This window comes from Helicoverpa armigera, chromosome 20 (assembly GCF_030705265.1).
Source record: "Helicoverpa armigera isolate CAAS_96S chromosome 20, ASM3070526v1, whole genome shotgun sequence".
NCBI lineage: Eukaryota > Metazoa > Arthropoda > Insecta > Lepidoptera > Noctuidae > Helicoverpa > Helicoverpa armigera.
Window position 1 is genome coordinate 8,602,079 of NC_087139.1, and position 13,563 is coordinate 8,615,641.

Here is a 13,563-nt window from a genome sequence, read left to right on the forward strand (position 1 = left end):
TATATTTACTTTTAAAGAAAAGTAACTTCCATCAAAAACTGTAACGACTTCCTTTAAGATCACTCCATGTACTTTCCAAATAAAGATGGCGACTGGCGACATACACTTAAAGAAAATAAATTGGTCATTAACCGACGTAATAAGACCACACATTTCAACTACATTACATAAAGCATTTTTAATTAGCTTAATTAAGTGATAATTAACTGAAAAGTTTGTTAACGAATGTTTTAAAAGTAGCTCAGGGATCTTATTCACCTAATTTGGAATTCAAATTGATGTAAAAGTAAGATTTATTATAAACATCTTCGCTTATACATATTTATTGTTTGTTAGTCAAGACTTTTCTATTCTTAAGTTTTTGGGCAGTAATCATTATTTTCGTACTTACTATTCAAATTATTCCTTCTTCATTTACATTTAGTTTAGCATTTTAGATGTTACGAACTAAAGGTCCTTTTGGTTCCATTTCGATGTAATATTAAACAGCTTAATGTACAAAATTGTTCACAAATTACTTCCGTGGAGTCTATTGATGGATTCGGTCCTTCAAAAAAGTCCCCCATTCAAAAAGTAATAAATCAAAGGCGCTCATTAAAATCGTCATCGTCTGTCTGTGCCATAAAATATTCCCATGCGTTTCAAAAAAGCACATACGAACTAGTATAACTTTTATGCGTTTTTAAAAATAAACGACTATTTTTTCATCTCTGTGTCCTGTGACGGAGTAAAAAAGTAATAAAAAATGAAGGTGCAATATTCATGCTCTTCCCAATTATTTTAAAAGTATTGACATTCATTGTTATATGTACTTTATTTTTTTGAAATATTTCATGTACAACCATGGAATCTACTGTAGAGGATTTTATAACTTGAATCATCTTCAATTTTCAAAAGTCAAAGTCAAACTATATCCGTGTAATTTTGTTTTCTATTTAATGGAAACAATATCTTTGTTTCAGCTTTCAAAGTCCATTAGCAACGCAAAATCTGACATTACTGGTATGTCCTTTTCAAATATTCTTTTCATATCTGCAACATGTTTTGGAAAACCGATACCATCCAAATTGCGACATCACCAAATTAGTGTCCATCTCTCACGTTACCCTGATTCCCAAAAGTTATTTTAAAAGTTCTGGTCATAAACGTTTTACACACACTCAAATATTCTGCCACTGATGTATGTTTACGTACAATTTCGAAAACATTTATCCAATCCGGCGTTTTAGCTTTGAAAGTTTCTAATTTTAGTTCTTTGATCCCCTTGTGATCATTTTGGTTTACTTATAAGGAATTTTAATGCATATTGGGCGGAGATAGGTTAGTGGAAAACAAGAATTGTTTATCGTTATTGCTGTTGTGATTAGTTTTATTTATATTTGCATTAAATTTCTAGATAATAGGATCTTTGATGATTTAGGGATAGTAGACAAAACAGAAACGGTTAAAGAAATATTAAATGTTAATGTAGCCGAATATCTGTCTAACAATAAAGTTGATTCAACACTCAAACGCGTCATAACTATCAACGAAAACATCACAGACCAACTATTTACGACCAACGATCAATTAAACGATATCAAAGCAAAACAACCAACAAAGCGACATTATTTTTATTGCTGAAACTCACAAACATATTATTTTTAACGATTAAGGAGTTATTTTTATGTCTGAAGACGAGGCATCTAAAAGTTTCCCTCCAGACAGATATTCTCCGGCCGACAGATCAAACTTCCGTTGAAGAACATCAGAAAAACAGATCATGGCTGTGATTTATGACACAAATATTGAACAAAATTTGTCGTAAAGCACACTTTATTGCTCTCTGCCTCTATTCGAAATTTCTCCGGTATTATATTTCAATCCTGATTAAATTATGGTGGCAATAAACAATTTTAAATAGAAATGACGCAACCGTAAGCAATTATGGTCGTAAATGAACGTTTGTATGTACATATTGATTTACAATATAGATTTAATGGTCCGGATTAAGTAAGAATATGAAATTGAGCGAAAGCAGTCCTTTGAATGGTCGAGTTATTTTAAATTGAAAGGAATCGAAATGTAAAACTGTATTATAAAAGTAAAGCTGTTTTATTTAAGAGCACGTAAGCGATAAAATGCTGCTGTAAGTAAAAGTGTAAATGGTATGATTTGTTATTGTTTTGTTTGAAAGAATTTAATAAAAACTACATACAATAGGTTATTGTGGCCTTTAATATTGTTTCGATTTACACATTACCCAAGCCTGCGCCCATAATAGAAATGAAATGCTGCAGCATATTTTTTTTGAAACTATCAATTGATATCGCTTAAGAGTATGTTTACCTGAAATGGTACTCATTACCCGAAATCAATTTTATTGATACCCTAAAATCTATTCAATAACGTCCAGCTCAGCAAATAATTCCAAAATTAAATTCAAACAAACAAGAAAAAAAAACTGAAAAAATACGACGTACACAAATTGCAAATAATAAAACTGGGATGACGTCATAAAATATAAACGACACTTCTTTGGTTCGGTACATATTTTATTAAAAAACTTTTGCTATACCCACACCGCAGGCGTCACAAGTTCTTGAGATTTCAATCTTACTCCATATTGGAACGTTTTACACAGAAATGTTCGGGCAGTGTGAATGGCCGCAGCCTGTCCACAAAGGAACGTAAATCCATGAAATTGAGTGAGGTCTCCTTGATGTGAAAGAAAGAAAAGTTTGAAGTAACTCAACTTTTGGTATAAAGAATTTTAAAATGGACTCCATTATTTGTACAAAATGTTTGACATGATGATTGGTACAAATTTTTATGGATTTTACCAGATTCTGGTTTGATTTATTTGATTTGTGATATTCAGTCGACTTTGCCAGGGAGGGATTTCTTATGCTATTTAGTAAAGCAAATATGTCCTGGTAATAAGTGACTTTAATATGAGACTAGTTGAGTTTATGATTGGATCTGAATTCTTAAAGGATTGTTTGGCGAAATGAGCTTACGGTTCCCACTTTTAATAGCCAAAGTCTGAAAACGACAGTTTCTCTGAACAATAGCTACTTTCCATCAGTCCCACAAGAAAATAGAACATCCAATATTGCAAGACCCAACTTGGACAGACTGCAACCAAAAGAAAAAAGACTTACCATTCATATTTAATCAACCAAAGTAAGTTAGGACCAAGTCCACCGAGGGACATAAAGCTTCAAAATTAAAAAAAGGAGAATATAACGCCCAATGCTGATTCATTAAATATGACGAAAAGTTTTAAGTAACGTCGTTTGGAAGTTTCAAACTCGAAAATTACTCGTCCATCTTCGAAGAAAATGATGATAGCGAAGAAGTAAATGTGATCGGTTTATGATGGAGTTTCGATTTGGTTTGTGGGTTTTTAATTTATTAGGTCTTTTAACGTTAAAGATTAGCGTTTCAATAAAGGTAAAGATTCAAATAAATCAAATTAATTTCAGATATCATAAGCATACTTATTTTGTTAACGGTCTTTAATTGGTTCTAATTTGAACAGATTTAGATCTATCTTAGTAGGTATGGTCTCAAAGTTAGTGCTGCTAATGAACCTTACCTCTAGTAAGACTTGTGCAGGACAAAATTGCCTCGACATGACGCACTTTCAACCACCCTGGTACTGCTGCAGCAATCGCAGCTTAAGTTTAATTGTTTGATCCTTATGACCATTGCTAGTCCCAAAGCTTTTAAGAAACATTAATTCAAAAAAAGGCCTGTCCAAAATTCCAAAACTTTATTTTCATTCCAACTCAATATTCAGGGAGAATATTAAAGCGGCGGAGGTACTTAATTTCCTTATCATCAAAACGAAAGACGAAGTTGTCAGACACTTCAAACAACGCCATAATAATCCATACGTCAGCCAAGTTAACTTTACTTTTAAGAACGCTTTTTGGATCATCCAAAACTTTGTTAAAGAAATGCGAAAATAAGATTATTTTCGTCTCAAGGTCTGTTTCTTAGAAATTGTGTGGTCGGATTTAATATTTCTTTGTTTTATTAATAACTTTTGTTTTATGGTGTGTTTTTGACAGGGATATTATAATTAGGATATTGTTTAGAGTTTTCTGTCATGATCTGAAAATTCTTTCTTTATTTTCTGTTTTGGTCTTGTGCTGACAGATTAAGTAAGTTGTCTGTGTAGAATTATTATTATCATTTTGTGGGTTGTATTGCCCCTATAGTTTCAGATACTATTGGGCTGTTGGGCCTTCTATGTGAGTGAAATCACATACCTTAACTTAACAATCACCAAATAACTCCTGTATGTTACTGTTACAGCCTTTTTTAACGGCGCACTGCTGGGCACAGTCCTCTTCTCACACGGAGAAGGATTGAGCATTAACTCCTGTATGACAAAATTAAATTACGTGACACAATATTTTTTCCTAAATGACAATTTACTTGCATTAGGACAAGAAGAAAATCAAGTACCTACTCATTGCAAGAGAGGAAAGCTGTATAACCATATTGACACTTTCATTCAATCTCACTATCAATTCTACTTGAATGAGTGAGTCATCGCGGTAAGCCAGTTGTACTAGAACTAGTACTTTGTGGTATTTAAGCCTTAATTGGAAGGTGGCACTGCCTACGCATACTCGCACTGTTCTTAATGAATGGGACTCGCTATTTCCTTCTTTGTATGGTTAACATCATAATTACTGTTGGCATGATGTTGATAATCTAATTGTGGTTTGTGCTGTACTGATTTAATATTTTCTATTTATATTCTGTTTTATGGGTAACAGAAGAAGCCATTTTATCTTAACTTTTGATTTTAGGACCTTATGTGAAGGAAATCTTAAGTGCTCACTTTTTGCCTATACATATTAATTTCTTCAAATACCTCAATGAGTTTATTTTGTCCATCCTCAGTTTTCTTTAAAATTGCCTAGAAGAAAGCTACTGCGCTATATTTCGTTTAGGAGCTCCTTAGAAGGTATTTATGAGAATATCAGTAGACCCTTTTAGTACCTCTTTATTGAGAAGATTTAGTCAGGTCAGAGTACTTGATTGAAATTGACAGTCAAGTCCCTAGTTCGTTGTGTGGTTGACACCCAGTGATTGGGGTATCGTCCTATATAATACTTATTGAAGTCATAATCTGTGAAAATCGGGCCTTCTTCACAGATATAAAGTAGTGTAAAGGGAGCAATATTAAAGGATTTATCCTATTATCGTGGTGTATTAGGTTGTTGTGAGATTTCTCCTGAATTCGATTACAGATACTTCTATAAAAATATGTTTTAATGCATGTTAGTTTGTAAGAGTAGTATAAACTACTCTCATTAAACTATAAAGTCTGGTATGCAAAACGAACTGGCGCATAAGATAACTTTATGTCATGATTTTATTAAAAGACTACATTCCTCGGACTGTCACTATTTTAATGGCGTGCGTCAAAAATACAAAGAAATGTTCCTAATCATTCCACTCCTAGAATTTTGCCATTTAAGTGAACACTAACTTATGTAGATCCAACTTAAATGTTCCCAACTAGACCACGTTCAACAACAATCCATTTCAAACTAAAAAGCGAACGCAGATAAACCTATTTAATTCACCCATTGACTCCCAGTTGTTATCCTAAACAATGGCGCCAAAATAATCGCTATCTTCAGCCGTCTAAACACCCAAACTAGTTTTAATCGCCCCTTTCTCGCATTACCGTCCAGGCTTCAGTAATCACGAGTTAAATCTTCCTAATGACTGGCCGGCCTCATTCGAGGCTCGCATCATTATCCTAGCTAGGGTTATCACCTCCTACCATTTCAATGGATGTACCTACACTCCCAAAATTTACATCACCTCGCCATCCTTGATAAGCATCTGCCCTATAAGTTGTTCGGCTATCGTTATCAGCTTTGTAAATAGGAAATTATACTGAGCTTTTGTGGTATTCTTATCAGGTATGTAAATAACAAATTGTAGGTTAAAGACCTATTTCTTGTTTACTTTGAACTGATTACTGTTAAGTGCTTTCATTCAAATCGTAAGGCAAATATTAACTGTCCTCCTTTTTGATTTCCTTCAATTCCATAATCCATGATTTTAAGGGTTATCAAAGTGTTTGTTTAAGATCCTCATAATTTTCCGCCAATATCGATTGTCATTGGCTTTTATGAAGTCTTTTTCGCCACTTCCTTTCGTGATGATGCATGTTGTGCCGAACATAGTTGCCGAAATGTAAAACATGATTTAGATCTTGACCACTCATTTTTCTCCGGACTTTATTTTATTCCTATCTAAGTCTATAAATAACCTCGTTCATTATTTTGCCAGCCCTGTAATGTGGTATCTCTTTAAAGTGGCGATGCCATGTCGTCGTTTTATCTCCAATGTGAACTTCTAGGCTGACGCGGCTCTCGGCGTAGATATCTTAGTTCGATGAAAATTCAATTTGCGGGTATTTTAATTTTAAATTTAGATCGGTCGCTCCTTTAAGGTAGGGCTATTAAAACTTAGTATTTAAATTGGTCAGTAGGTTCGGTATTTATTCGCAGATCACTTCAAGTCTGAATCACACAATGAACGCATACTCATGTATTACCAACTTAATTGTCATTACATTACTGTTGTCTTATTTAAATTGTATTTTTTGTTTTGTTTGGACCTATCTTTAATGTCTGACATCACAAGTTATATTCTGTTATAAAAAAGGTTTTTCAGTTCTCTTAATCTCTGTATTCTTGTATATATCTTGTTCTTTTGCAGCAACAAACAGCAAAAGATCAACCAATCAGATCAGTGACTGAACATTTGCCAATGCTTCGGAACCATCACATCATCGAGACACGAGAGCAATATTTCAGCTAGTATCGGATTTAAATTCCCGACTGGCACGCATAATCGCTGGATCTGACCAACTTTGAAATAACTAACTTAATGTTATTCAAAACGTGTCGCTACATTTATCCTAACAGGGAGATCGGGCACGACTCAATGACAGGCAACTCCTTATAAATCTTATGTATGCCGCATATAAACTTGATAATAGTCCCGAGCTGTGTCTTCAAAAGTTTTGAAGATTTTAAAGAGAGGTGTCACGTTTCGCGAATGTTATTTTGAAATTCGTTGTATGTCTTCTTAGCAGTGTAAGTTGCTTATTCAGTGTTATTCTACATTGTCTAAGAAGTAAGTGTGATGACTCAAAAAAAATGGAATGATTCAATGACAAAAGGTTAAATGCTATGTGTCTGGTGGATATGTTGTACAAAATTTAAACGACAACAATAAAACGTATACTTAAATTCTTGATTGCCAATACGTAATACCTAATTGAAATTGGAGCCTGTAAAAATATTTTTCCAACCATTATCCTTCAAGAGTTCATCACTTCACAGCTAGTTAAACCTTTCAAAAAGTAATATCCATTTACACCTCGACGTGAATCCACAAAAATATGAAATAAAAATATTCCTTTGAAAGAAGCACGGAAGCTTACAATGTAGGGAGTTTTTTATTTTGCATTTCTCATCTTTCGAACTCTAATGATCTTAAATGAAAAGGAGCCGATATAACATCCATTTTTTTTCAGTACCCTCTGAATGTTTCATCTCTATATAGCCGATCTATTATTTATACTCCACTGCTTTTGAATAAAATATAGAGAATTATTTTAAGGTCAGATTTGGGAGCACCTGTGGCTTTAGGATCGAATGCTTTGGGAAGATGGAGTGGTTTCGAAATAAAACATGAAATATAAAAGTTCTCAAAGAGCTTGTGGCTGCGGATATTCGGAAAATGCTTTGATGTTTGGTCAAACTTGGGCACGTTAGATTTTGTTTTCGATGATACAATCTACATGGATATTCTGAATCAATTTGTTGTGTCTGCTGTGATATTTTAAATACCGTGTACCATTGCAGTTAGAATAACTTGTACTAGTAGCTGATTTCTATAGTTTGCTCCCTCTTCAATAGTAACTACTCTTGATTTTGATTGCCATCAAACCAAATAATGGTAGTCAATATACCCCAGGACTACAAAATTCTTCGTACAACTTTGTCCCAATCGTTTCGGCTGCTAACTGAAAAACGGTTTTCAAAAATCACTTTTGCATTTATAATATAATAAGGATTGCGCCGACTTTAAGCCTAGCTTGTTCGAATAATGATAAGTGCCAGAAACCAATCCTATAATTCAAATTACGATGAAGCAACTTGTGCTATGAACTCTAGCAGTCAATAATAAATTCTAATCGTGAGCCTGAGCTTGTACCAAACGGCGAAGATTACGACATCTAGCTAGTTCTTTGGATATGAAACTGCAATGGATCAAATTGATTAACCACGCCTTTGAATAAAGGAAAAATAAGAACTAGGAAAGTAACTAGGTAAGTCGAATTTATTTTCGAGAGAAAATACCTCAAACATTAATTAATTATGGACGACCTTAGCAAAATGTGGGCCTATAGAAAGAAAGAAAGATAATACATTAATTCACGTGTGTGACACATGGACTTAAAAAAAATACAAAAATTAGACATAAAAAGGCTAATTGCAATCAGAGACACAACACGAAAAGAAGGTACATAACAAATGCTTCTGGTAGTTTATTTCTCATACACAAGAATGTTGCTTTTTCAACAAAACCATCTTAAAATTTTCATGAATGCCGTTGTCAATTACAGACCTTGACAGATAAAAAACCTCAGTGATAAAAACCCTTTCAGAGATATTTACCTAACTACCTATCTACATAGATTTCTCAATGGCATTTACATATTCTAGTATTGGCACGTTTACGTAGAAAGGACTTTGAAAGCGGAGAAAGCGCGTTTGTGGCGTAGCTTTCTGCACCTAGACTGTGGGTAAGTAGTTGTTATACTAGCTAGTTACCAATGAGTTTACTCGCATTGATTCAACATTTTTCATCAATTTATAGTGTAATAAATTATACATATTATTTACATTAAACAAAAAAATCTGTGGTATGTGCATGTTCGAGTCATTCTGCACCTAATTTATGTTATTAGTAAATAAATAAATAATGATCGTTTTTGATACGGCTTCTTTCAATGACCTAGCTTTTGTAGTTTCATTTTTGCGGACTACATAATGCCCACTGCCCAATAAAATTATGCAGTCAGAATTTTCTTGACACTTTCGCTATTCAGTAATAAGAATGATTTAACACCAAACCTTTAGCCTCTTAGTTAATTTCTCCTCTTTTTATTTATTTACCAACAATCCTAGCGCCATAATTTTTTCATCACAGCATCTAACCAATGCCAAACATTCCTATCTACTACCGCGTACCGAACAACTCCAAAAAAACCATTAGGTTAACAAAACGATACATAATGGCATCGCGATCATGCCTCATCCATCAAACTCTTAAGTCGGTCAGGTATGCTATGCGGAGTACTCACTGACACATGCTCGCTAAAAGCAGGTTTGATATAATGAGAGAAAATTCTTCTAGCACAATTTTTTTGTTAAATGAGTAGACTGAAATTGTTGTGATCGAATTTGATAAGAAGGCTGCAAAAATAATTAAGATAGGAAGAAAATAATTCTACAAATGCTGTGTTAAAGACGTCGTTGGTCACATACCTAATACAGCTAAGACTTTATTAAAAGTCTAGAGTCTAGATGATCGTTGATTTATTTTATGCAGCCATACAAACGCATAAGATCTTTCTGAAACCTCCATATTTCGCAAATTACTAATTTATCCTTGTATATACAAAGCTGATCAAATTTCAAACTAACTTGCCAAGTTGTACAAATTAACGGAGGGAAACTTTGCCGCCTTGTACAAGCTAAAACTCAGAAGGAAAGGAGCAATTTATCGGTCGATGGTCTAATTGCAAATAAATCTTTATAAGACTCGGATACAACTGGAAAGTGTGAACGTAATCGATATTTAACGTAAGTACTAGATATCATTTTGTCTGAGCCTTTTAGCACTTTATAAGGTTAATTTGACGGTTTTATATCTACTTGTTAGACTTTAGTAGGTAATTTAGGCCTTTCGGTAGATCCAGAAAGTTAACAGATCGGCTGGATAATAACGACAGTGCTTGTCGACATTTTTGGTGATAGACCAAAACTTGATGATCGCAAGCTCTTTTATAATTACCCAGCTACTTTCAGTTTCTACCTACTTCACTTCTTTTAACTTTTAATTTGCCAAAATGAAGTTGAGCTCTTTGATACACAAAATTGTGACCACTAAAATTCTCACAATTAAAGAATAATCATATAAATATAAAAACGGGCTGATTAGATGTTTGTTCTAGTACCTGGCTATGGTTGTGCAGCAAATAAAATATGGATATACAACAAAGAAATAGGAATAACCATATAAAAAGTACTAACTATTGAAGTTTCCTTTCCCAAAAAGCAACTACAGATTAATTCAGAACCCCAATTCCAATTCAGTAGCTGCTATTTAGAAATGTTTATATCCTCAAGCATTAAGCCAGTGTTTCGAGCAACGCAGTTTCCGGCAGCCTCGTGTTTTAGCTAGACTGAAAATAAGCAAAAGCTAGGTCAAATAACAGACAGTGCGAAAACAAGTATTGGCAACGCTTAAAACCTTATATGGTGGAATCGTGCTGTTGCAAGTACTAGGAAAAATCGAATAAGGGAAATGGAATAGAAGTACTTTTACCTGGGACTGTTAGTGTAGCAAACTCTTTGACTTTTGAAATGGAGTTATCATCATCAGCTTTTTTATGTTGATGATTTGAGTTGTGGTAGATTGGTGAATTGAACTAAGTATAATTATGTATATTAGGATAGGTAGCCTAGGTCCAGTCTCCATAATTTTAACTTTTTTTTTTGGCACGCCATACATAGATGATAAAAATAGAAGAAGATAAAGTAAATTTTGTTAATGGTATATTGACGTTTTGATTGCAACTACCACGGTTACCTAATTCAGATTCATAGCCTATTAAAATCTTAATCTTATGACTAAGACTAACCGAATTAATATTCATAGCTTGTAATTTCATATCGGCGGATACAATAAATATACTGAGTACTCCACTAATTGGTGCCTATAGATAAAATAATTTCCCTTCAATAAATTTTATTGGATGTTAAATTTCCGAAAATAAGTAACTCCGACGTAAATCATAATTTTAGCGGCCCAGCTTTAATTTACAGAAAGTTTTGTGTCGAAGATAAATTCGAAGTAATCAAAGAGAGTGTTAGTCATTCAAGATATTTATAGGAAGAAAATTTTGGGATAAATTTTTATCTACTATTTGTGATTTTGTGTAATTTTTATGATACCTAAACAAATAAATGATTTGATTTGATGTTTTTTTACGTAGTTTATGCTTACTTCATACTTTTGTGCAAACGGCTGATTGAATTTTGATGGAATCTAAAACATCATGTAGGAACATGAGATGTTCCAAGATTCGTGTGAAACCAAAGGACTCGCTAGTCTGTATTTAAAACAGAAATACCTCAAAATATAGTCTCATCTATTTATTTCAAATATAAGTTATTTAATTTTTATTCAGTGTGCGTGCTAAACCTAGTTTTTAATTAACAACCTGACAGTAATTGTGTTTAGATGATAATGACTTACTTGAGAGATAAGCTTCTTGGAAAAAATAACAATAGTGGATCGCAAGAAATAGATCTTAAAAGAATAGAAAAACACAGCTTTATAAATAAAGAAAAACGTAACAAAGAAATTGATTAATTAGTTAATCTGTCTATTTCAAAGGAGTACTAAAGAAATAAGGTCTTATTTATATTCAAAATGTAGGATTTCTCTACTCACATGTCAAAATTATTCCTTGTATTTTTTGCAAATTCCTCCAACGTTTGCGTTATTTCGTTCGCAAATGTTTCCTCCGTCCACTTTTATTTTATGTTCAATAAGAATCAAAGAACTGTCATTGATTGGTTCAGTCTCAATTATAACTGTAAAAATAAAATGGTCACATTGATGGTCTCACGATGCGTGGGCGAGATCTGTTCGACTGTATTGTATTTTATTTATCACATCAACTTTTCCTTCATTCTTTACAAGTTTAAAATTCTTAGCTTTACCGTAACACACTTCCTTTTTCTTACAAAATAGTTTCTTCAACAATTATGGAAGTAATTGGTACGTAAAAGTTTCTTGGAACGAGTCTAAAGAAACCAACTTTGAAAGCCAGTTCTTTTTATTAATGTTAGGTTTCATAGCGAAAATTTTAAGAATGCTGAATTTGCTTCATTCAAATTGAATTTGTATAACTTACTTCAGTAACTGTTCTATGAATTCCAAGCTCTATGTTTTCATTCATAAACATTTTATGATTACTTAAACTATGAACTCCAATTAGAAACTCATTGACTAAACCTAAATTATCTATTGTTTCATTAACGCGTACGGTATTGTCTTGCTCACTGAAAGTATTATCTACGCTTGCTAGTACACAAAATAAAAAAGTGATTTCCTAACAAAAAAGCTCAAACTCAGTCACAAACAATACTCCATTGTTATAATGAATTGTTTTGTTGCTTGTTCAACATAAAAGTGCCTGATCATTGTTATCTTTTATTCCACCCACATGGTTTTTTAAATAAATTAAATCAATTAGTTGAACAATTGTTTCCTCATCATCTATTACAAACATTACTTTCAATCTATTTTAATATGTGATTGTCGCTTCTTCAACAATCGCTCGGCACTTTACAGACTAATCATCGTAAAGTTTTATGCTCGCAAAGCATCGCTTCCCCAGTAATATCATGTTCCCCTGAACGTTAAAGTCATAACATTTCGCTGAAACTAAATCATTGCACGTTTCCGTTGCCGTTTGTAATACACGTTCCATTAAAGCGACGTCGTCAGACGGCTACATAGCTTTAATAACGCCTGTCATACACATGTTTACTTTTGCCAATCAAACAGATCTAACTGCATTAGCCACATCCGCCTACCGTGAGTATTGCAACATCGTAACTGACCATCAATGACACAACACTTTCACAATGAACTCCGAGTCGTCCACACTTAGTCTCACAACACAAGGAATCCTTCCATTCAGGGTTTGTGGGGCGCACTATCTAGGAACAAACATCCCTATACAAACAAGCCGGACCGGTGCGATGTTTCGGACGCGGGAACGGCGGCCGGCAGCGATGCAGCTCCTCCGACGGCCGGTAAGCGACTGCCTGAAATCATGTTTAGCTGTGAGCCACACCGGCTATTGCATCCGAGCACAAACGACAACGGCCGAATGTAATTTTGAGGTGCAAACGGGATAGGTGAGAGAGTGTAGGGAGTAGAAAGAGACGAACGCTCAGGTGGGGTGGGAAATGGCTGCATCAGAGTGTAGGGGTTTTGTCTATGCAGGTTGGAGATTTAGAGTGCATTCGACCGAGAGGCGCCGACGACTCCAGACGCCTAGGGCGTCACAAACCCTATCATTTTGTACTATTAATGAATTGATGTCTTCACTGGCCCGAATTGCGGCCAATTTTATTTAATTGTTGAAGACGATAAAGCAATTTTATGATAAATTGGTTTAGAATTGAGATAATTGTTTTATGTGGGCTGTAACTAGCTAGAGCG

General features: G+C 33.9%; 1 protein-coding gene across 3 annotated transcripts in view; it reads right to left on the reverse strand.

The window, feature by feature from the left end:
• Positions 1 to 13,185, reverse strand: part of LOC110378817 (uncharacterized) — a 165,276-nt gene extending 152,091 nt beyond the window's left edge. For 2 of the 3 annotated variants that reach the window (XM_049848909.2, XM_049848907.2), the window contains exons 1-2: positions 12,957 to 13,185; positions 11,779 to 11,921 (exon numbers count right to left, since the gene is read on the reverse strand). The gene's annotated coding sequence lies outside the window, so the exon portion shown is untranslated. Of the gene's footprint in view, positions 1 to 11,778; positions 11,922 to 12,929 lie in introns of all 3 variants that reach the window. The other variant, XM_049848908.2, reaches the window with a different exon arrangement.
• Between the last annotated feature and the right edge of the window lie 378 nt (positions 13,186 to 13,563).